This window comes from Conger conger, chromosome 17 (assembly GCF_963514075.1).
Source record: "Conger conger chromosome 17, fConCon1.1, whole genome shotgun sequence".
NCBI lineage: Eukaryota > Metazoa > Chordata > Actinopteri > Anguilliformes > Congridae > Conger > Conger conger.
The window spans coordinates 15224419-15247497 of record NC_083776.1 but is presented as its reverse complement, the minus strand read 5'-3'; positions in this window follow the sequence as shown (position 1 = coordinate 15247497).

Below are 23079 nucleotides of genomic sequence, written 5' to 3'. Positions count from 1 at the left end.
AATGTTTTGGTGAAAATGAATTGAACAATACTATGGTAGGCAATGAGAACAAAATCATTCCCACAATTACATTGGCGGCGACATTGGCTCAGGTGGTGAGAGCAGTCGTCTGGCAGTTGGAGGGTTGCCGGTTCAATTCACATCTAACCCCCAAATGCTCCTGATGAGCTGGTTGGTGCCTTGCATGGCAGCCAATCGCCGTTGATGAATGACTGGGTGAATGAGAAAGCTTCAATTGTACGGCGCTTTGGATAAAGGCGCTATATAAATTCCAACCATTTACCATTTACATTGGGGTAAATGTACGGCTAATAAACAGAAACACTGAAAACGTAATTTTTTTACTTTTGCATAGCATGAATGCATGTTTGAAGGCTCATTCCATGATTGTTGATGCTAAACAATTTGTTTGAACTGGTTTGAAGCCACATTATTCTGCAATATTACTTCTGATGGTCAGCTGTCCCAGTATTTAAGGTCACACAAACTTTGAGCAGTGTCACAGTGTTAAACACGATGGCACGACAGAAGGAGCTCTCTGAGATTGTTCATAGTGTAAGGCGGAAATTATTAAAATCTGGCATTGTCACTCAGCTTGCTGGCTTCCTCTGGTACGGTGGCAATATGTGGCTGTAAAGTAATTTAACCCCAGGAGCATACACCATTAGCCCCCATCGTCTCTGCACCCATACGGGCAGGAGCCTGTGGGGGAAAAACTCATGCATTGTTCCGAAAACAGCTGTCTTCCTGAACCCCCATAAATCCCCCTCCTATCAGGGAGCGGCATCCTTTACGGTACGGGAAGGTTTCAGAAAGCACGGCCTGTTCTCTTCGACCCCCCTTCCTTACTCCCTCCCTCTCACATCTCCCTCATTCCTCAGTTTCCCTGAAAGTATGCATAAAGCATCAAATGTTTCATGACAAAGTCAGTTTACATAATATTCATGTTTGGTATTATTCTGATTGTTTCAGTGCGACTGGTGCAATGATTTCATTTCTGCAACAGCAAACCTTGGATATCATAACCAACCAGGAACCAAGGAGAAACTGTGTGGAGCTCTGCCCCAGTGAAAGACATGTGCCTCAACCCCCCTGATCAGATCACGTTTCCTGGGAGGCCTGGCTCCAAATTCCAAATGGTTATAAAACGCCAGATGGTTCATTGGTTCATTGCGGACCCATTTTTAGGGTCAAGAACAAAGGCCTGGATTTTGGATTTAAGGAGACCAAACCAACCAATCGGGGAGGATGCAATCAGACTCCCGTGCACACCGTGCACGTCACTTCTATGTACAGGGTGTCTGTAGCCAGACTCCCGTATGTAGCTTTTATTACCAGGTATGACTTTTAAGACTCTGTCATTTGGTTTCCTTTCTAATGCTTTTATATTTTATTTGGAACTAGTGTGTAATTACGTATGTAACCTGCCTGGTAAAATAAATTGTTGAAACTTGATCTGTGTGGTTTCGCTTACTGACACTCAATGTTACACAGGGAATGCTTGGTTACCCCCTCGAGTTGGTCTAGGGAGGATGTAAATTCACGCTTAATGTGTCACGGCGTATCGCACCCGTGGACCTCTGATGGTAAATCACTTGCCTCCGTGTGGTCGTGCATTCATGTCGAGAACAGCCGTAGCTAGTTGGTCTTTTGGGTCCCTAGGCTGTAAACAGATATACCCAAAAGTAGCTATTCCTGCGACCTCTGTAATGACTGCAGATAGAGGACTGTTCAGAAGAGTAAATCTCAGTACAGGATTCCTATAGCGAGCAAGTCAAAATTATGAATAAGACATCTACCAAAGGTAGATAACTAATCTAAATTATTATTCTAAATGGAGTCAGATATAACGAAGGTGAATGCATTGGCCCTATTGTGGAGATTCTTGGTCAGCCCGGACCAGTAAAGAGCGGAAGGCAGAGTGGCACTACAGTCTTTGTATCGTGGCTTATTTATTGGCTGATCTAGACTCTCCGCATAGGGGCCACTAATATTTAACCCTACTAATATTCTTTCAGCAACACCAGAAGGACAAGCATGCTGATACCTTCAGCCCTTGCTAAATTCCGTCGTTGGGTTAGCGTGGGGTTTTACAAGGAGGAGGAGGAGTAGGAGGAGAACAAAGAAACATTAACAAAAAAAAAGCACTCATCCAAACTGTCTAAAACCCTTAAAGACATTCACCCCGCATCTCTCTGCCGCGTCTGCCCCTTACCTGCTTCTTTTAAGCACAGCCTAATCAGGACAAACATGAAACCGCTGCGTCACGCCCCCAAACCCGATAGATGCCACATCACACACGCATGGATACCTGTGCACGCCAAGCCCCAATTAGTTCTCTGGCACATTCGGCACAGCTGTCAGGTTCCTGACACTACACATCCCTGTAGATGCCAGGGAGGCTAAGAGGATGGAGTGGTTGACCATGTCAAACACTGCAGAGAGGTCAAGAAGGATCAGGACAGAGGAGAGGGAGGTTGCTCGTGCAGCCTGAAGGGACTCATTGACGGAGAGGAGTGGGGTCTCTGTCGAGTGGCCAGGTCTGAAGCCGGACTGCTGGGGGTCCAGCTGGGGGTAACCTATTTTAACAGTTTGGAAATGTTCAATTAATAGCATTTTTAAGACAGTCGTGAATGAAGCATTAAACATAAAAATTATGCATTGAAAAATAAAAGCAGGGTATAATTTGGTAGCTCTTAATAGTGTCACAGTAAGTATATTTTTGAGTGTGGGTCAAGAGCTTATAGCACAGAGTAGCAGTGTGTGCTAGTTGTCAAGAAGGTGAGTTTGTAACCAAATGATTTGATTCCTTAAAATCCTATCATTGAAAATTGGCATCTAGCTGTGTAAATTGGGTGGATCCCCTGGGTGGATTCAATTTGCCTCTGGGTATCCACTTATCAACTAATGGACTGTAAACAATGTAAAAGAATGTGGTCTTTCTGGCAGGGTGTGCTACCTGGCAGGAGAACTGATCAAAGCCCTGAAACAGCGCCATCCTGAGCTGAATATTACTCCAAACGACATACTGTGTGTCCAGATAGCAGGACTGTGCCATGACCTTGGTATGTTTCACAGCCCCTCAGTCAATACATCTTCCTCTTACCCTAAACAGTTGGTATTGCCAGGGACCAGAACAGTAACCCAGTAGCGAGACCACAGGAGTAAGCTTTCAAATCTTAATTTTCTTTGCAGCAGAGTAAACAGGCGAAGGTCGATAGCCAGCAAAAGGTAGCAACAGAGAACAGGCAGTTTGAAAACGAGAGTCCATGCAATGGGTCGGTACACCAGCAAGCCGGTATATCATGGATAATCCAATATGATGTCAAAGTCACAGGCAAAGGGTTGATAACACATGGGCAGTCCAAACAAAAACAGAATCCGTAAACAAAAACCGAGAAGCCAAACAGGGCCGAAAAACTTTTGGTAAAATCAGTACAGAAGGATAAATCTTGAGCTGGAGGTCTAAGGCAAAACAGGCCGTAATGGCAATCAATCAGAAATAAGAGAGTATGGTCAGGACACATAACAATCTGGCAACGAAAGACAGAAACAAAGGGAGTTTAATACATGGACATAACAAGCATGATAACCAGGAAGTTAGTGGAATGACAGGAGACAGAAAGGAAATACATATAAGGACTGGAAAGGCGGAGACACGAAATAAAGCACAATTCTGACGCATTCAGAATCCTGTCCAGTCGAAACAGCCCTGTTGGTGCTGGGTGCGGTCATCTATCCAGACGTCCTCAAATCTGTGTCCGTGTCTGAGCCATAACATGCATCTTCTGTCAGGTTGAAACGGAACACTAATTAGCCTACACTGTCTGTTGATTTGCATCTCTTTCCTTATTGAAGTTGGAGGATAATGTAGTCACGTTATTGCTTGATTTTGTTGCTATCTTTAAATGTTGAAAAAAGTCTGCTATAAGGAGGGTCATCTTCCCTATTGTAATATATTTTATTATTCTTTGGGTTTTATTTTTCCCCAATTGTTATAGTATATATTTTTATTTTTATAGTGACAGTTCTTATCCCCTCTTTCATCCCTCTTGCTGTGGTCAGGACATGACCCTTTTTCCCACACGTTCGATGGAATGTTCATCCCAAAAGCACGCCCGGGTTTGGGATGGAAGGTATTTTTCAACTTCTACTCTTTTGTGTCCTGTTCTTTTGTTGCCTATATTTTTGCTTTTACATTATTCTACAAACCACACAATGCGTATCGGTTCATGCTGGTGCTTATGCTTATGCTTATCCTTAATGCTGTCTGTCATGTCTGTCTGTCTGTCTGTCTGTGCGTGCTCTAGCATGAGACTGCATCTGTGCAAATGTTAGATCACCTGATCGTGGTAAACGGTCTGGAGCCAGTGATGACGCATCATGGGCTGGTGCTGCCTGAGGATTTGATGTTTATTAAGGAACAGATTGCTGGACCCCTGCGTCTCTACAACCCGGGGCGGCCTGTAGCGTAGTGGTTAAGGTAAATGACTGGGATAGGCAAGGTTGGTGGTGCTAATCCCAGTGTAGCCACCATAAGATCCACACAGCCATTGAACCCTTGAGCAAGGCCCTTGACCCTGCATTGCACCAGGGGAGGATTGTCTCCTGCTTAGTCTAATCAACTGTACGTCGCTCTGGATAAGAGCGTCTGCCAAATGCCGATAATGTAATGTAACCCAAACACACAGGCCTGCTCTGTATTCTTACAAATCTCTTCTCTAGGGGCTTTTTCTGTGCTAGGATCCAAATATTTTTCTTACTTTCTCATCTCTGCAGTGGCCATATGAAGGAAGACAGCAAGAAAAATCCTTCTTGTATGAGATTGGAACAGTGGAATTGATGTGGACAAGTTTGATTATCTTGCTAGGTGAGTGATTTGGGTGGAAGTGCACTTCATGGAAATTCTGGGGCTGATATCAATATCTTCTCATACGCGAGGCTGATTTCCTGCAACAAAGTTCCCACCTTCTGCACAACAAGAAAGATATAGTGGTGCTCGAAAAGGTTCAAAGAAGGGCAACCAGATAGACATCAGAAAGATTCAAGATGCTTAATCTCTTTAAGATTGGTAAAGGGAGACTTATGGGTGTAATAAGGATCCATTACTCAGACTTCATGTGGACTAATAAGGAAAGCTAGATCATGAGACTTAGGGGTGATTTGATTGAGGCTTTTACATTTCTTAAAGGGATTAACTAAGTGAAGTGCAGACAATTATTCAGGAGTTTGGTTAGCAGAACGAGGGGGCATATTTGGAAATTAGAAAATAATAAAAAAATAATAATAATTCACACAGAGAGTATGTGGAATAGCTTGCCAGGACATAGTGTAGTGGAGCCAGAAACACAGGGTTTTGAAGGCCAGGATTTATAAATAGATACTATTTAGTGGGACTATTTTCTGGCAGTCTGGAGTTGCTTGTGAAATTACAATGATTGGACTACTCATATCATCATACTCCATCATACACATTCCCCCCATTTTAAAAGACCTAAAGTAATTGGACAGTTGGCTTCTCTGCTTTTTCTGATTACTTGTGTGTTCAATCACTTCCTTAGTGCAGGTATAAGAAATCGGCCAGTATCTAGTCCTGATTCTAGGATTGCCATTGGAGTGACCATGAGGACCAGAGTTAATGAGCCAGCATGCGTGGCCACCATGCATGCCCAAATGGTAACACCGCCACCACCATGTTTCACAGATGAGGGGTTTGCTTTGGATCGTGGGCAGATGGTGGCCACTTTTGGCCTACTCCCTTTTTGCCATCATACTGTTACAAGTCAATCTTGATCTTATCTTTCCAAAATACCTTTTTCCAGAACGCTGCAGCCTCCTTTAGGTTCTTATTAGGAATCTGTAATCTGGCCATCTTGTTTTTGCTGCTTACTAATGGTTTGCATCTTGCAGTGTGGCCTATTTCTGTTTGTGATATCTTCTGCAGACAATAGTCACATCCACACCTGCCTGATGAAGAGTGTTTCTGACCTGCTAGACAGGTGTTTGCGGTTTTTCTTTATTTGGTCATCAACTGTAGACCTCTTTCTTCTTTGGCAGCTCCTTTTACTGAGCTCACCAGTTCTTAATTATGTTCCAAGTAGTTTATTTTGGTAAGTCTAATATATCTCTGATGGGCTTTTCCTATTTCTCAGCCTCATAATTGCTTCTTTGACTGTCAACTGTCACTGAAAACTCTGGTCCTCATGTTGGCAAATTCCAATGACAGACTCCAAAGGCAATCCAAAGCCTATAATCAAGACTTGATACTGAAATCTTTCTTATACCTGCACTAAGGAAGCGATTGAATACACCTATCACATCAGAACAGCTGAGAAGCCAACTGTCCAATTACTTTTGGTCTCCTAAAATGGGGGGACTATGTATAAAAAAGGATGCAATTCCTATATGGATGGCCTGATGATGTACTTACAGTACCTTCAAATTGAAGGTGACAGTCTGTATTTTAATCTCATTTTATTAATTATTTCATTTTAAATCCAATGTGCTGCAGAGCCAAAAGAAAATCAATTGTGCCACTGTCCAAATACTTACAGACCTCACTCTACATAGTTTATTCTTGGTGGGTCTCTGAGAAATAATTCAAAAAGTACTTGCTGTGTTTTACCAAAAATATAGCTTAAAACTAAATGAGTATTAAGCTTTAATCAGTTCATAACTATTCGACGATGATGTTATTGTTCATCCCCAATTTAGATAATTTTTTATTCATATGGAACTAGTACTTTTTGTTCCTGTGAATTTTTGGGTTTTGCTTCAGAAACTGCATTTTTAATGTCACACCAAGTTTTCAATGGAGTTGAGGATTGAGCTGGCTACTCCATTACCTCAATCATTTTTGTCTGGAACCAAGATGTTGCTCACTCACTCATGTGTTTGGGGTTGTTGTCTTGTTGAAACACCCATTTCTGAAGTACTGTCGATGACCACTAGACCAGAAAATAACAATTTTACTCTCATCAGTCCACAGAATGTTACGCCATTTCCCTTTGGGCCAATCGATGTGTTCCTTGGCTAATTTTTACCGATTCTGCACATGCGGTTTTTTCAACAATGGTGCCTTACGGGCGGCTTCTTGCTGATAGCTTAGCTTCGATCATACGTCTTCTGACTAACAGCACTTGTAATTCTAGATCATCTTTGATCTTTCTGGAACTGATGAATGGCTGAATCTTCGTCATTCTGACTACACTTCGATCAGTTTTAACAGTAGTTGCTCATTTTCTTCCACGTGTTTTGGGTTTTTGTTACCATTTTAAAGTATTTGAGATCATTTTAGCTGAGCATCCTATAATTTGCTGCACTTCTTTATACGTTTTCCCCTCTCTTTTTAATTAAATGACGTTGGTCCTCCGAACAATGTTTCTTTGCAATTCAGAAGGAAATATACTTTATAACAATGCGCGAAACATTTTCTTCCCTTCTTCCTTCATAAAGGACAATTAATGACATCTGTTTTTATTTAAATCCACACTGCTATTATTTTGAACACGCCCCTTTCAATGAATGTGTCAATTACTCAGAACAAGCAGTGTGACAGTTTGCCAGTTACTGATAAATTGTATTAAATTTTTTTAACCAATATCCAATTTCCATAATCTTTACAAACTTCTCTTTTTGTCATTAGAGACTCCTATTACCTGGGCATGCAAAATAGCTTCGACCACCAACGCTTCCTGAAGTTTTTACGTGTGTGTAAGGCGGGCGGAATGAAGCACATCTGCCCTAGAGACAAGGTACTGGTGCCACCGTGCAGAGACCAGGACCCCACACACCACATTGTGAAATGGGATCTATTGTATCTGGAATAAATGTGTAAGCCTCACACGAACCCAACGACAGAATTTATCGAGGGTGAAGGTATCTGTGTGCATGTCCTTCTGATCTGAATGGGGTTAGTAGGGTTAAATGTTAATGGTTAATGACTAGATCAGCCAATAAATAAACCAAGTTACAAAAACAGTAGTACCACTCTGCCCTCCGCTTTCTACTGGTCCGGGAATCTCCATAATAGGGCCAATAAATCTACCTTTGTATTTATTATCTGACTCCATTTTAATAATAATTCAGATTAGTTATCTAGCTTTAGTAGATTTCTTATTTATTTATTTAGACTTGATCGCGCCGTCACCCAGTGCAAGGAACCTCGGCGTGGTGATGGACAGCAGACTGTCCCTTTCCGAGAACATTGCGGCGGTGACCCGGTCTTGCAGGTTCTTCCTCTACAACATACGGAGAATCCGCCCCTTTCTCACCCCCTACTCGACCCAGCTCCTGGTCCAAGCGATGGTTCTGTCCCGCCTGGACTACTGCAATTCCCTCTTGGCTGGCCTCCCAGCGTCCGCCATCAGACCCCTCCAACTCATCCAGAATGCAGCAGCTCGTCTGGTCTTCAACCTTCCCAAATACTCACACGTCACCCCCCTGCTTACTTCCCTCCACTGGCTGCCTGTCATGGCTCGCATCAAATTCAAAACATTGGTGCTAGCCTTCCAAGCAGTTAAAGGGTCTTCCCCAGCTTATCTGCAAAAAATCATCAGACCCTACACCCCTGCCAGACCTCTTCGTTCAGCCTCCACAGGCCGCTTGGCACCTCCCCCTCTCAGAACCTCCACCTCACGCTCACGACTACTGTCTGTTCTGGCTCCACGGTGGTGGAACGATCTCCCCGTTGAGGTCAGAACTATAGAATCTCTCCCCACCTTCAAGCGCAAGCTGAAGACACACCTCTTCAAGCAGCACCTCTCCCCATCCCTCCCTACCTCCCTGTGAACCTTAATTGTTGTCTCTGTGACTTGCTTTGTGTATCGGTATTTTTAGTTGGTTAGGTAAGCAGTGTTTGGATAGTTAACTTTGGTGACTTTTGCTCTGTTGTTTGTTTGTTTGTCTGTTCAAAAAAAAAAAAAAAAAAAAAAAAGGCCCTTGTCCTTATCTTTGTTGTACAGGTAGCAGTTGAAATTGTACTTACCTCTAGGGTCTTTCAGCGAACTTATCCCTGGTTATGGGTATGCACTTTGTTGTACGTCGCTCTGGATAAGAGCGTCTGCCAAATGCCAATAATGTAATGTAATGTAATGATCGCTTAAGGAATCCTGTACCATAACAGACTCCTTGAACAGTCCTCTGCATGCCTCACAAGCTGGCTAGATATCTACAGTCATTACAGAGGTCGCAGGAATAACTGCTATTGGGTGTAGCCGATGGCGGCTCAGGGACCCAAGAAGACCAACATTAGCTATGACTGTTCTGGACATGAATGAACTGACAAGCGGAGGCGATTGATTTACTGTCAGAGGTCTACAGGTGCAATATGCCATGATACATTAAGCGTAAATTTGCAATCTCCCTAGACCAACTCTAGGGAGTAACCAACAATGTATTTTACCAGGCAGGTTACTTACTTAATCACATTCAATTCCAAATTAAATATAAATAAAAGTTTTACAAGAGAAACCAACTTGCAGAGTCTTAAGAGTCATACCTGACAAAGGCTATATGCACTATGGGGGTCTGGCTATAGACACCACAACAAAAATCAACATGCATTATGTGCATGGGAGTCTGACTACATTCTCCAGTATATAAAAACTACACTAAATAGTGTTTTCATTTTACTGTGGAAAAAACCTAAAGGTGCTGAAGAAGTTAATATGAAGAGGTGAAGAAATGGCTAAACATAAGAATGCTCAAGGAATATGCCCACACATGAAATACTGTAATTATGGCTGACCCATATGCTCTTTGCATGTGAGGGCATTCACCAATACCTGTACCAATACCAACTGAAAACAATTACAACATTGAGTAATCCAGCAATAATGTACATTGTAAAAAAATGTTATACCATGTCAATGTGAATGGGAGGCATGACAAGTGTGTTCTATAATATTTTAACTTTGAAGCAAAATTCAAATTCTTTCCAAGTATCAGAACAACAATGCTACAATACATGCTTTTATAACCTCAAAATGTATTTAATCTCTGAGATTTTTTTTTTTTTTAAGTCCTATAGTTTTTTGTTTTTTTATATATATTGTTGGTCACTGTTCTTGGCAGTGTTATTTTTACAGAGACTGAAAATATATAGAGTCAATTCCTTATTCCTTATAGTCTCCGTTTCAAGCTAATAACACTATTTTCCCTCCGGAGGCAAGAGACACCTTGTGGTGTCACAAAGGAATTTGTGGCTGCAAATGATAGTCTGTGGTCTGTGGACGGGGTCTGTAGTGTAGTGGTCAAGGTAGATGACTAGGACCTGCAAGGTCGGTGGTTCGATCCCTGTATCTGTGTCCAAATCCATGAATGCATCTTTGTAAACTTTGAAGATCAATGCATTTTTGAAGCAGCCTTAATTAGGCAACATAAATTGTATTGGTCGACGCTTGACAAGGCTGTATTAGGGATGTGAATCATGTATTAGGGATGTGAATCATATAACAGTCATTTAGTTTAATGCAGTAGAATAATTGCATCCCTCACTGACATTTTGTCACTCGTTTAGGATCAGCTTGGCCTGGAGCTGATGGAGAGCTGAGATGATGATGAAGATGAAGGTGGTAGTCTGAGGGGGAATCTTATTTACATATATATTTATTTGTGTTTTATGGGGAATAGTGCCTTGACTGCAAAAGTAAAACTCTTCTATATAGCAGGTGGTGGTGTTCAGATGGGAGATGGCTGTTCATAAACTAAAGGGAAGATTATAAAGAAAATGTACTAAGCGACATATGACGCATTCTGCCCAGGAAACATGTGCCGTATGTATCAAACTGCCTCACGGGGCTAGAACCGCAGTACGCATGTGAGCTAGGTGACTCACCTCAAGCTGCGCTTATGTTAGTGCGTATGCATTCAATGGTGGATGGTGGATCCCGCCAATAAAGGGAGGAGATATTATACGTGTGGCTGATTATGTATTCCATTGAATTTACAAAAATTCACGCAAATTAGCGAATTGTACCTGAAATTTCTCCACCTCTAAAGAGCAGGCGTAGACTGAGACACAAGACAGAAACACAGACATAGGCTGCGAAGATATACTGAAATAATCTTCACAGCAAGAACACTATTTCAACCCCCAGAGCAAGAAATCACCAAACAGATTATTAATAGTAAATATTATTTAATGATGTCAGCCAAGCAATAATTAAGGCTGGGTGTTTGTCACAGAAAATATTTACAAAATAATTTATTAAATTAAGCAATATCTCATGCAAAGCAATTGGAAGCGACTGGAATAACGTGCTCAACTGTAGTGACAGTAACTGAAGTAAAAAAAAACAATGTTAATCACAGAAAGAACGTGTGTTTGTTTGGATTAGTTATCCTCGAAAACAATCGCGGAGAAGAAACTGGGAATTAAAGGGACCGCCAACAAAATAGAAAATCACCTGTGAATTCTATGATCAACACTAAATACGTGTTTTAACTGTGCGGTTTAAGATCTGCCTATTTTGCTAAATTCGGTTCCTAGGCAGTCCCGTTCACTGATTACGTAATGAGCTGTTGCTCATTTGTGTGTAATTTTGTTTTGTTTTTAAATCATTGTAATTCACAAAAACAGCAATATACTTTTTTTTTTTTGAAACATTCAACTCACTCTCACAATTTTTTTGTCAGAGTGTAGGCTCCTAAAAAGGTAAAGGTTCTTTTCTACATATAGCTTTAAACTTTAAATTCTGCTAATAGGATAGTAAGCAATCCTTAAGGACATTATGTGTCGGCATCTTGAGATAAGAATAACTTAATTAATTTCAGCTAAAATCTGGTTTACATTTTGTGCATTTGGAGTGACCGTAATGTGGTGTTTTTGGTGTGTTTTTATTTTATTTATATATTCATTCTTTTATTCTTGTCCTCCTTGCTTTGAGGTCTGATTCATTGTTCTCATGTGGTTCTCATGCAGTTGATACTGATGTCCATCTAGGTTGAGATCCACAATAAGCTATGGTCAGCACTTGATTTTCCATGCTTGAAAACAAAGCTCCCTGAGATTTTTATTTAGAAAACCATGAGAATAAGAACTTTGTTGGGAGGCATCATTATCACACTTTCATGTATGTCTCAGTCTGTATTGACTCTGATGTACATGTAACTGCAGCTGGGAAATAAATAAAATTACACTGATTTAGATTAGACTGTCGCCTGTATTTTTATGTTTTTTCACTGTAAAACCCCACAGCTAACCCAATGGCGGAATTTAGCGGGGGCCGAAGGGGGTTTTGCGTGATTGTCCTTCTGGCGTTGCTGGGAGAACATTAGTTGGGTTAATTATTATCCTCCGTACAAGAACAGAGCACAATTATATTTAAGAATATACTGGGTCCGTTGCCATGGGTCGGATATGGATTGACCTGCCCCATATCCCGCTTATAGCTGGCCAGAAACGGATCAGTACAATTCTTAATATTCTCCGTTCTCAAACGGGGTCGTATTGTACGCTTAGTGGTTACTATAGTTTTACTCGTTTATCTGACTCCATTTAAAATATAATTTAGAAATTTGGGTTTGCAACTTACACGGACCTCGGGAGTGATTACATTCGACTTGTACCTGCCCCACCATTACTCAATAGATGCTCCCGGGATTAGCATTACTGCTGAAATCTCAGTTCGGTGGAGAACTCAGAGGCTGAGGGTCCAATCAACACAATACATGCAAACCTGCCATGATATTTGCGAGCCCAGGTCGGCGTAGCATTGTCTGGGCTCCTTAGAGCTAATTTGGCAGGAACCAACGCCAACGTAACGCCCATGGGTTCCCTTCGCACCAGATTACAAGAGCCTTGCGTCGCCCGACCCTTTAAGGGACAGAAATTGCTGGCCTCACAACTTAGAACTATCACAGGTGTACCGCCCCGCCGATCGGTCGGTCTTTGGCCACCATTTCCCCCTGAGTATTTCAGTTGTAATTTAGGCTGAAAAGGTACAAGATGAATTAGAGTCATGGAGATCACGCAAGTTACAAGAAAAATAGTTTATTCGCAGACAGGTAGGGTATTAGCTTTAGAATATCACAATCAAGTATAAAATACACAAATTAAGAATAGAGATAGAGTAAATAATCATACCTAGCCTGCTTGGACTACACACAAACACAGAGTATAGAATATGCCGTATGGAAAGTCGAATACGATCTTCCTGATACTTACATACATGTACAATATGCTGTGTGGGAAGTCGAATACGATCTTCCACTGCTACACATACATACATACATACCCAAGACATGTTGTGTGGGAAGTCGAATACGATCTTCCCAGATTGGTCTGTCTCCCTTGCTTTTATGCCAAATCATACGTTTGGAACCAGGCGGCAGTGCCGTAAATCAACCTGGAGGGGTGGTCAAATCTGGAATTTAGACCCCCACCGTTGGGGGTTGTTGAGTAGGGAAAATGAGATGATTACCAAGAGAGGACGTGTAGGTTTTCCCTTGGGATACTGAAACTATAGTTTATTAAATTCCATTTGGTATGAAATGTATCTCATCCGATTCCTTGATTTTATCAGATCACATCCATACCAAACAGATTACCCTTAAGTTTTATTATGTTGCAGTTATCATGAACTAATAATCCCTCCTGATTATCCATTTTACATGCAATTCCTGTTACCATTACATAAGACTTAATGCAATAATACAAGGATCACATGGGCAATGTTTTCAAGGTGTGACCGGGTCTATTTACTATCTTAATAGCAGTTTTGAATATTTAATCTAAGAGAGCAGTCACCGGTGTAATGACAGCAGTGCCCAAATGAGGGCACTGTGGCATTGTCCGGAGTCTTCCCCCTTGGAAGTGACCAGGTATGGGGTCACAGGGAGGTCACCAATGTTCGGGAGGATTCTTTTCCCATGACCCAACTGGCCTTGGACCACTCATACATCTTAACTCCCCAACAGGTAGTCTAAACAACATTGGAACCCCAGCTCTCAGGCCCCTCACACATGGCAGCCCTTCCTGACTTTAACCACCATGCTACAGGCCGCCCCATCATATCTATGAATGCTGCAGTTGGGAGTTTTCATGATAACTGCATTATGCTGTAAATATGTTTTTGTGCCTCTCATGGTAATATACCTTTTGGATAAACCTGATTTGGGTGAACGAAAGGAAAGGAGACATCCCAGACTGTTTGGTTTCTTCTCCTTATCTCCGAAATCCAGGCCTTGACCCTAAAAGTGAGTCACCCATCTATAATTTACAGCCAGGCCCACCAGGCAGGGGGCTAAAACACATGGCTTCTACAGAGACAACTTTTGCCCAGTTTCCCCTCGGCTCCTGAATGGTTGTGATATCAAAGGTAGATTGTTACAAAAACTAGACCATTACACCAGTCGCACTGAACCAATCAGAATAACACCAAACATCACTATATTCTGACCTGGGATTATCATGAAACATCTTTATGCCCTCTCCAGTACTCCTGTACTCAAATCCTGTAGGAATGTGAGAAAAGGGGGGCCCCCAGGGCCTAAGAAGGTGCCTCTAAGAATCCTTCTCTAGCTCTCCCCCACAGGCATGTGTGCCAACGGTGGGGGCTAACAATGTATGCTCCAGGAGAGGGAAGTCAGCAAGCTGACCAGCGCATGAGACCAAATGTTACTTATGACTGGCTTACATCACTTTCATTGAATGCCTGACTGCTGTTTGGTTACACTCAGTTGTCTCTTTCACCATTACTAGACCTTGATATTATTTTAGCAGTTCAGCTTTCCCAGATTTCTAAAGTATTGTACCCTTGGTGTATTAAGGTTTCATAATTATTGGTAATCATTTACAATTTATAACAGCACAGAGTATTTTCCTGAAATGTTCACAAGGTTACGGAACACGTTTCTCTTTCCATACTTCACCACCTGGACCCTCCCTCCCGCTCCAGTTCCAGTTGGCGGTCTGTGTGTGCACTAGTTTTGTATATACATACGAACTTATAAGGTGTGGAACTTACTTCACTGCTATAACTGGACTTTGGCTATCACATGTACACATTGACAGCATCAAATGAGTACGTTTCCAATGTGTTTCTGTGCAAGTGTAGGCTACTTTTTTGTATCTAAACAGTCGTGTTAGTTGGTATGGTTGAACGCTAATGTTTAAGCGTATGTGCCTGATGCCGTTTAAGTGCGGTAAAGTTCAATATTCGATTTTCGGACTTAATAGCTCTTCAACAAAACACTGTGCACAGTGCTCATAATAACTGTTTGTTCATCAATGGAGCCCAGAGAATGCGGCGCAACGCTTTTTTCATCGCACTTTTAATACAACAATATATTTCGTCAATAGCTTCAAAATGACAATGGTAACACATTCCAGAACAACTGCGTTATGACGTGGGACCATACAACATTGAGGCATAACATTTCAGTTACCCATAAGGCACATTATTTATTTTTAACAGTATTTATATGTTCGCAACGAATTGTAATTTTTAGGCCATCTGAACAGTGCTTTGTTGTCTGAAAAATGGTTATCAAGTAAAATAATAAAATAATCCACAGGGAACCACAGGGCTGAGAGTGTTCAGACAATGTATTTAGGATCAAGAGGATTCCCCCAGGAGTTCATGTTTGAGTTTTTACAGATATTTCAAGTATTATATAAATATTTCAATAGCTTAAAGGTCACATAACCAATTGACTCCAAACCAATGCCAATTAATTCAACTATTAATGCTACGTAGGGTACACCCCTTTATATTGTCAGTCTGTGTGTCTTTATGTTTTATTTAAAGGGAAATAATAGTATTTCAGCAAGCTGATTGGTTGGCTTCATAATAGCAGCCACAAGTTTCAAACACCCACAACCTTTTGAAGTAAAGCATCTTGTGTAACCCCAACTGAAAGCAAATGCTTTCAGGCATTGTCTTGCTGGTTGACAGCTTGCCTATTCTCATCTTATCTCCAAATGTCGGTGGAAGGTTGGTGGTTCAAGCCCCAGTATAGCCACAACAAGACCAGTGCAGCTGTTGGGCCTTTGAGCAAGGCCCCTAACTTAGTTTACCCCCCTGCTTAGTCTAATCAGCTGTAAGTCGCTTCGCATAAAAGTGTCAGCTAAATGACGGCAAACGTCAAATTTCCTTTGCAACCCAAATCTTGATTGATCTGCACTGCAGGAGACAGGTATGCCTGACATACTGCAGAATATCAGCCAGTGAGGGGATGATGATGATGATGATGATGATGATGATGATGATGATGATTTCAAAAACAGGCATCACTTGACATTTGTCAGGAAATAAATCACAAAACAAAAAATATCGTACTACAAAGTCACAGACATTACATCTGTTGGTCATGTTTTTGGCACCCTTTGTCCCTCATGAATTTCCATTGCCAACACTGTGGTAGTGGGGCAGCAGTGTCTCCCACTGTCTGCACAGTGTGTGTGTGTGTGTGTGTATGTGGATGCCTCACTGTCTGCACAGTGCATTTGTGTGTGTGTGTGTGTGTGTGTGTGTGTGTGTGTGTGTTTGTATGTACTCAGTGAGCACTTTATTAGGTAGACCTGTACACCAGCTAAATGCATAAAAGCATGCTGATGTGGTCAAGAGGTTCAGCTGTTTTTCAGACCAAATGTCAGAATGGGGGAGAAATTTAATCTAAGGTGACTTTTTGACTTTTGACAATGATTGTTGGTGCCAGACAGGGTGGTTTGAATATCTGAGGAACTTCTGATCTACTGGGATTTTCACACATAACAGTCTCTAGACTTTGCAGCGAATGGAGCGAAAAACTAAAAATATGCAATGAGCAGCAGTTCTGCAGGCAAAAATGCCTTGTTAATTAGAGAGGTCAATGGAGAAGGGCCAAAGCTGACAGGAAGATGACAGTTACGCAAATAACAAAACATTACAACAGTTGTATGCAGAAGAACATCTGTGAACACACAACGTGTCAAACCTCTAAGTGGATAGGCTGCAGCAGCAGAAAAATAAAGTAACTAATAAAGCCTAATAAAGTGCTCACTGAGTGTATATGTCTCACTGTTTGCACAATTGTGTGTGTGTGTGTGTGTTGCATTTTTGTAGGTGTCAAAAGAGCCATCCCAATGCCTCACATATGAGTGGAAGGAGTTATATGCTTGAACACTTGACATTTTCTGAAGTTAATATATCGCAATGTTAAATTAATTTTAGAATGTTCTGTTTTCTTTGTGCTATGGATCGAGGCACAGGTTGAGTCTCTAGCTTAGACCTGGCACGGACACGCCATTTAAATGAAGTACTCCTTGTTGCCGTCGTCCATGGAACCTTCCAGTCCTGGATCTCTCTTCAGTGCGGCGTCAGGAGTCTCTGCGCGCTCTGTGCCTTTGGCTTCGTTGGTGCGGTAGGTTCCCTTGCACTGGTGTATGTAACAGAGGAGCATGATGGCCAGGCAGATCAGCACCAGGATCACCACGGCGATCCCCCCTGGGGAGGGTGAGGTCACAATTCAGGCTCAACATTGAACAGAACTGGAGGAACAGCCACTTCAGTCGACTGCTGATTTATATAACCTGCTCAATATATACACTCACCAAGCACTTTATTAGGAACATTTTTACTTTATTATACCTACTTATTCACATGACTATCTAATCAGACAATTGTGTGGCAGCAGTGCAATGCATACAGTCATGTAGATACGGGTCAGAAGCTTCAGCTAATGTTCACATCAACCATCAGAATGGGGAAAAAATGTGATCTAAGTGACTTTGACCGTGGAATGAATAATTGTTGGTGGCAGACAGGGTGGTTTGAGTATCTTGTTAATGAGAGACGCCTTGTTAATGAGAGACGTCAGAGGAGAATGACCAGACTGGTTACACAAATTACAACAGTGGTATGCAGAAGAACATGTCTGAACACTCATCATAACTTTAAGTGAATAGGTCACAGCAGTAGAAGTCTAAAAAATAAGTCTAATAAATACCTAAAAGTGCTCACTGAGTGTATATTGTGATTAGTCATATACTTTATGAGGTGATTAATACACAGACGAGCTGGAGTAGTATTATATGTGTGTAAGGATTGTTATTTGTTCCCCATGAAATGGCCATGATGAGGAGGTGATGTAAAACATTTTAAATAAGCTTCCGTTATGCTGTAACTGCTACGCCAGGGAAAATTTATGTTCTCGTTTCTCTCAAATAATTGCAAGATAATTATACATATTCCATATTCTGCTAGTTTAACAAGTTATCATGGTGTGTAACATCTTATATAGACTGTGCTGGGGCTCCTAGGCAGGGATAGAAGTGGAAATTATTTTTATGGGGAAAAATGGGGGGAGGGTATGATCATGGTGATTGGAGTACCATCATCAGTGGTAAGATTGTGGTCAGAGAACGGCACGTTTTTGTGGCCCCTGTAATCCCCGTTTATCCTGTAATCCAGGATAAGTGGGGTAGATGAGGGCCTCTGGAGTCGATGAGGGCAGCATTCATGTTCTTTTTTACAATGACAAACAAACACCAACATGGTGCATAAACAGTAGACCTGGGGGCTCATGATCAGTGCAGACTTTGGCGCCATGAGCCATGAGGAGTTTTATTTCCACTCACCTGCCAGGATGGTATTGTAGGATCCATCATCTGCTTCAACACCTGCTGAGGACTGAAGAAAGCTAGTCAGGTACAGAGCCACAAGCTCACAGAACAACACCTGCTGAGGAATGAAGAAAGCTAGTCACATACAGAGCTACAAGCTCACAGAACAACACCTGATAAGGAATGAAAAAAGCTAGTCAGATACAGAGCCACAAGCTCACAGAACAACACCTGCCGAGGAATGAAGAAGGCTAGTTGGATACAGAGCCATGAGCTCACAGAACATGAACTCAACTGAGGATGGAGGAATTTGGAATTTCAAGAGCCAGCTTCAAGAGCTGGGGTAGCCTATAGCCTAGTGGGTAAGATCCTTGACTGGGACCGGGAAGGTTTGGATAGAAGCTCAATAATAAACAAAACTAAAAATCACTAGCATTTGGCAAACAGTCCTCAGGCATAAAACCACTGATATTTCTCCCAAAAGAGAATGCTTTACTTCCCCCTTTTTCAGCACTAGCCGCCACTACATAGGCTAGGCCTACTGTATATATTAAATGTTACACAATTTTATGATATTTGTTATTCAGTCATTCATCTAATTGCATGATCGATCATCAAAAAGGCATTGGAAACAGGGTGAGTAATGATCTGTTTAGGTTACTGAATGCTTTTTGGTAAATACGATTGATACATTTAAGAACATTTAAATTCATTAAAGGGATTAACAATCAAAACATCCTAAGCAACACAATTATTTCATATCTACTGCATATCAGGCAGGTTTGAAGCTCATTTCATACCTTGGAACCCTGATGACTTAAAGCTGAATCTAGTCCCACCCCCCAATTGCCATAGAGATCCATTCAAAATTTAGTAAACAACTCGGATAATAATCCATACTATATTTTATGTTCAAGCTATTTCAATACATGTATTCTCATGTTTCAATGTTTTTTAATGAGGAATTCATGTCATTCCATCCCATTCCAGTCAGCATGGGAAAAGCCAAATAACTGTCAATTAAGAAGAGACAGATGGCAATTAGCCATCACAAGTCACAATTATAAGGTGCCCCTGCAAAATTCATGAGTGCCTCTGCAAAAAACATCCATTGTGTTTGACAGGTATGAGGTGCTTCTCCTTTTATGCATTCCGTTTTGTTGCCAAAAAGGTTGATGGTTCACTATGCGGCCTCATACAGGCATAACTGTTTTTTTCATAGATCAATCAATGTCTGAATTATCTGTTACACATATCTATTGCAATTATTCAGACACCTGCAGAGTTGAGGAAATGAGATTGCAATTCCTCAAAACAGCCACCAGATGGTGATGGAAATTGCATTTTGAACTTGAGTTTTGGTCTGTTGGGCACATCCTATCTTGAACTGTAATATTACAGGTTTCTGAGAGTTCTGAGAGCTGGCCTTCAAATAGCTTGTCTCTAGATCCATACCCTCTGCTTCTGACTGTCACAGGCATCAGCATTACCGCCCCCTCAGTAACCCCCCCGCCCTTCCAAAACAGAAAATGAAAAAAAAAGAATAATAATTGTACCAATTACCAGACTTGTGATGGTCAAGCACCTCCTTTCTGTTATGAATTGACAGTTCTTTGGCTTTCCCCATGCTGATGGATGACAAAGGGATTTTGCATACATGTTACCTCATTTTTATACTCTAGTGAAACAGGAAGTGATAGAATGACACAATATAGTTCCATTAGACTGAGATGAGCGAAATTAAGTACAATTGTATTGCCAAAATAGGTCTTCAGTTTGTTTGATTTTATTTACAAAAAATGTTAGGGGTGCCAACCTTATACCTGTGGTTTTCAGAAAACATGAGATTCAGAAAACATGAGAGCAAATGCATTGAAATAAAAGGATATAGCTTTCCCCAACATAAAATATAAATAATCCTCTGTGTTGCTATGGAATCCCCGCCCTGCACGCATATGTGCAGCTCCGGTGTCATGGTTTTAACTGCCTACTTCAGGAAATTCCAGTATTTACCTCTCTAGACCTCGAGAGGGTGTGCCGGCCAGGTTCAGCAGGAAAAATTACCTCCCGCATGTGGAATTTGGGTGTAATCATGGCCGATTGCAGTCGTTGCTGCGTGAAGAGCTATTTAAGTCTCTTCCTGGCACTGCTCTGAGCTTTGGTGAGTCAGAGTTTTGGTTGGCGAATCGCCGGGGAGTTTGGTTCCCCTTTTCTGTAATTTTTTCAAACAAAACTCGTCTGCTTCTTCGGGCATTCCGTGCTAGTGCCACTTATCCTGTTTGACCGATTTTGTTTCAGTGGGCATTTCGCCAGGGAGTCTCTCTCCCGTTTTCTGTTTATTTTCCTTACTTATTTCAGTGGTTATCCAACTTATCGTTGGTAACTTTGTGATCCCTTCCCGGTCGTTCTTGGTCTCCCGCCCCTGCTCCCTCACATCCGGCTCCTGACATTGTCCTTTCCCAATCAAGGGGGTTTGCACACCATGGACACTGCTGGCTCTCTCTGGAGCTTTTGTGCAGAAGAATAACGTCGTGTTTTCTCCTCCAGCAGAAAGTGAGGCCTGCTGAATGGCCACTGAAAAGACTTCAGCACAGCTTACAACCTGCACTTACCCTCCCTGCCTACCCCTGAAACACTAGGATTCTTGTCGTCTGCCACAATTTCCCCCCATTTTGTCCCCATTTGAAAAAAGACAGTATTTTGTGCACTACGTCTGCTTTGTCTGTGCCATGCCTCTGTAGTCCTGCAGTGGTGGAGAATGCAAGTAAATAACAGTTGATTGGGCTAAGCAGGGGCCAATCCCATCATACTGCTTCTTGATAAACACAAGGTCCTCTGGCAGAAATGAGCAATGTTAGCTCAATGGTGTGGCTCAAGGGCCCAACAGCGGTATTGGTCTACCTCCACCCTCTCATCTACAATCCTCTCCTCCCTGCCATCTGCGGAGTCTTTCTCTCAAATGTCTCCCGATGATGCTGCTACAACCCTCATGTCCTCCCTCTCATCTTCCTTTGACTCTCTGTGTCCCCTCACCACCAAATTAGCTTGGGCCTCCCCCCCCCCCAATCCTTGGCTTTCTGATGCTCTACGAGCTGTCCGAACCCAACTGCAGGCAGTGGAGAGAAAATGGAAAAGGTCCTGTCTCCCCAGTGATATGGCTTCCTTCCATGCCTTCACTCCTCTGTCTCTCTAGCTAAATCTTCCTTCTTTCACTCGAAAATTTACGTGGCCGCCTCTAATCCCCGCAAACTGTTTTCAACCTTCTCCTCTCTAGTCCTCATCTAATGACATTCTCCCTTTTCTCTCCTCTCTAATCAACACCTCCCTCTCTTCTGGCACCATACCCTCTTCCCTGAAGAGGGCCAGAGTCACTCCCCTGCTCAAAAAACCTACTCTTGACCCCTCTGCTCTGAGCAACTACCGGCCTGTCTCTCTTCTTCCCTTTCTTGCCAAGACTCTGGAACGGGCGGTCTGCTCCCAACTGTCCACTTATCTTCTTCACAGCAATCTCCATGACCCCAACCAGTCCGGCTTCAAGAGTGGCCACTCCACTGAGACCGCCCTGCTCGCGGTCACTGAGGCATTCCACTCTGCTAAAGCCAAATCCCTCTCCTCTGTTTTCATCTTCCTCGACCTGTCGGCCGCCTTCAATATAGCCAACCATGAGATTCTTCTCTCATCGTTGACTGGGATGGGTGTCACAGGATCTGCACTCGCTTGGTTTTCCTCCTACCTCTCTGGTCGCTCCTACCAGGTGACTTGGAGGGACAGTTCTTGGTCCTCTCCTCTCCTCTTCTCGCTATACACCATGTCTCTTGGTTCTGTTTTCTCTTCCCATGGCTTTTCTTATCACTCTTACGCCAACTCGGTATTTCCTTCCCCCCCCAATACCCAGGTCACCACAAAGATCTCTGCCTGCTTGGCTGATATCTCTGCGTGGATGACTTCCCACCACCTGAAGCTTAACCTTGCCAAAACTGAGCTTCTCTACATCCCGGCTAAGTCCTCTCTGTCAATCGACCTCTCACTGACTGTTGAGGACTTTGTAGTTTCCTCCTCCCATACGGCAAAGAATCTTGGGGTAACTCTTGATAACTGCCTCACCCTGGCTCCACAAGTATCCTCCACTGCCAGAACCTGCAGGTTCTTTCTCTACAATATACGCCGTATCCGTCATATCCTGGCGGAGAAAGCCACCCAGCTCCTAGTCCAGGCGCTCGTCATTTCCCGCCTGGATTACTGCAACTCCCTCTTAGCCGATCTCCCAGCGTGTGCCATCAAGCCCCTCCAGCTGGTCCAGAATGCTGCAGCCCGCCTGATCACCAGTCAGCCCAGGTCGGCTCATGTCACCCCGCTTCTCATTGGCCTCCACTGGCTTCCTATTGCCGCATGCATCCGATTCAAGGCCCTAGTGTTGGCATTTCAGGCTGCTAAGGGGACTGCCCCACCTTACATACAATCCTTGATCACTCCCTACTCCCCAGCTAGACCACTCCGGTCTGCCAGCTCTGGCCGCCTTATGGTTCCCTCAC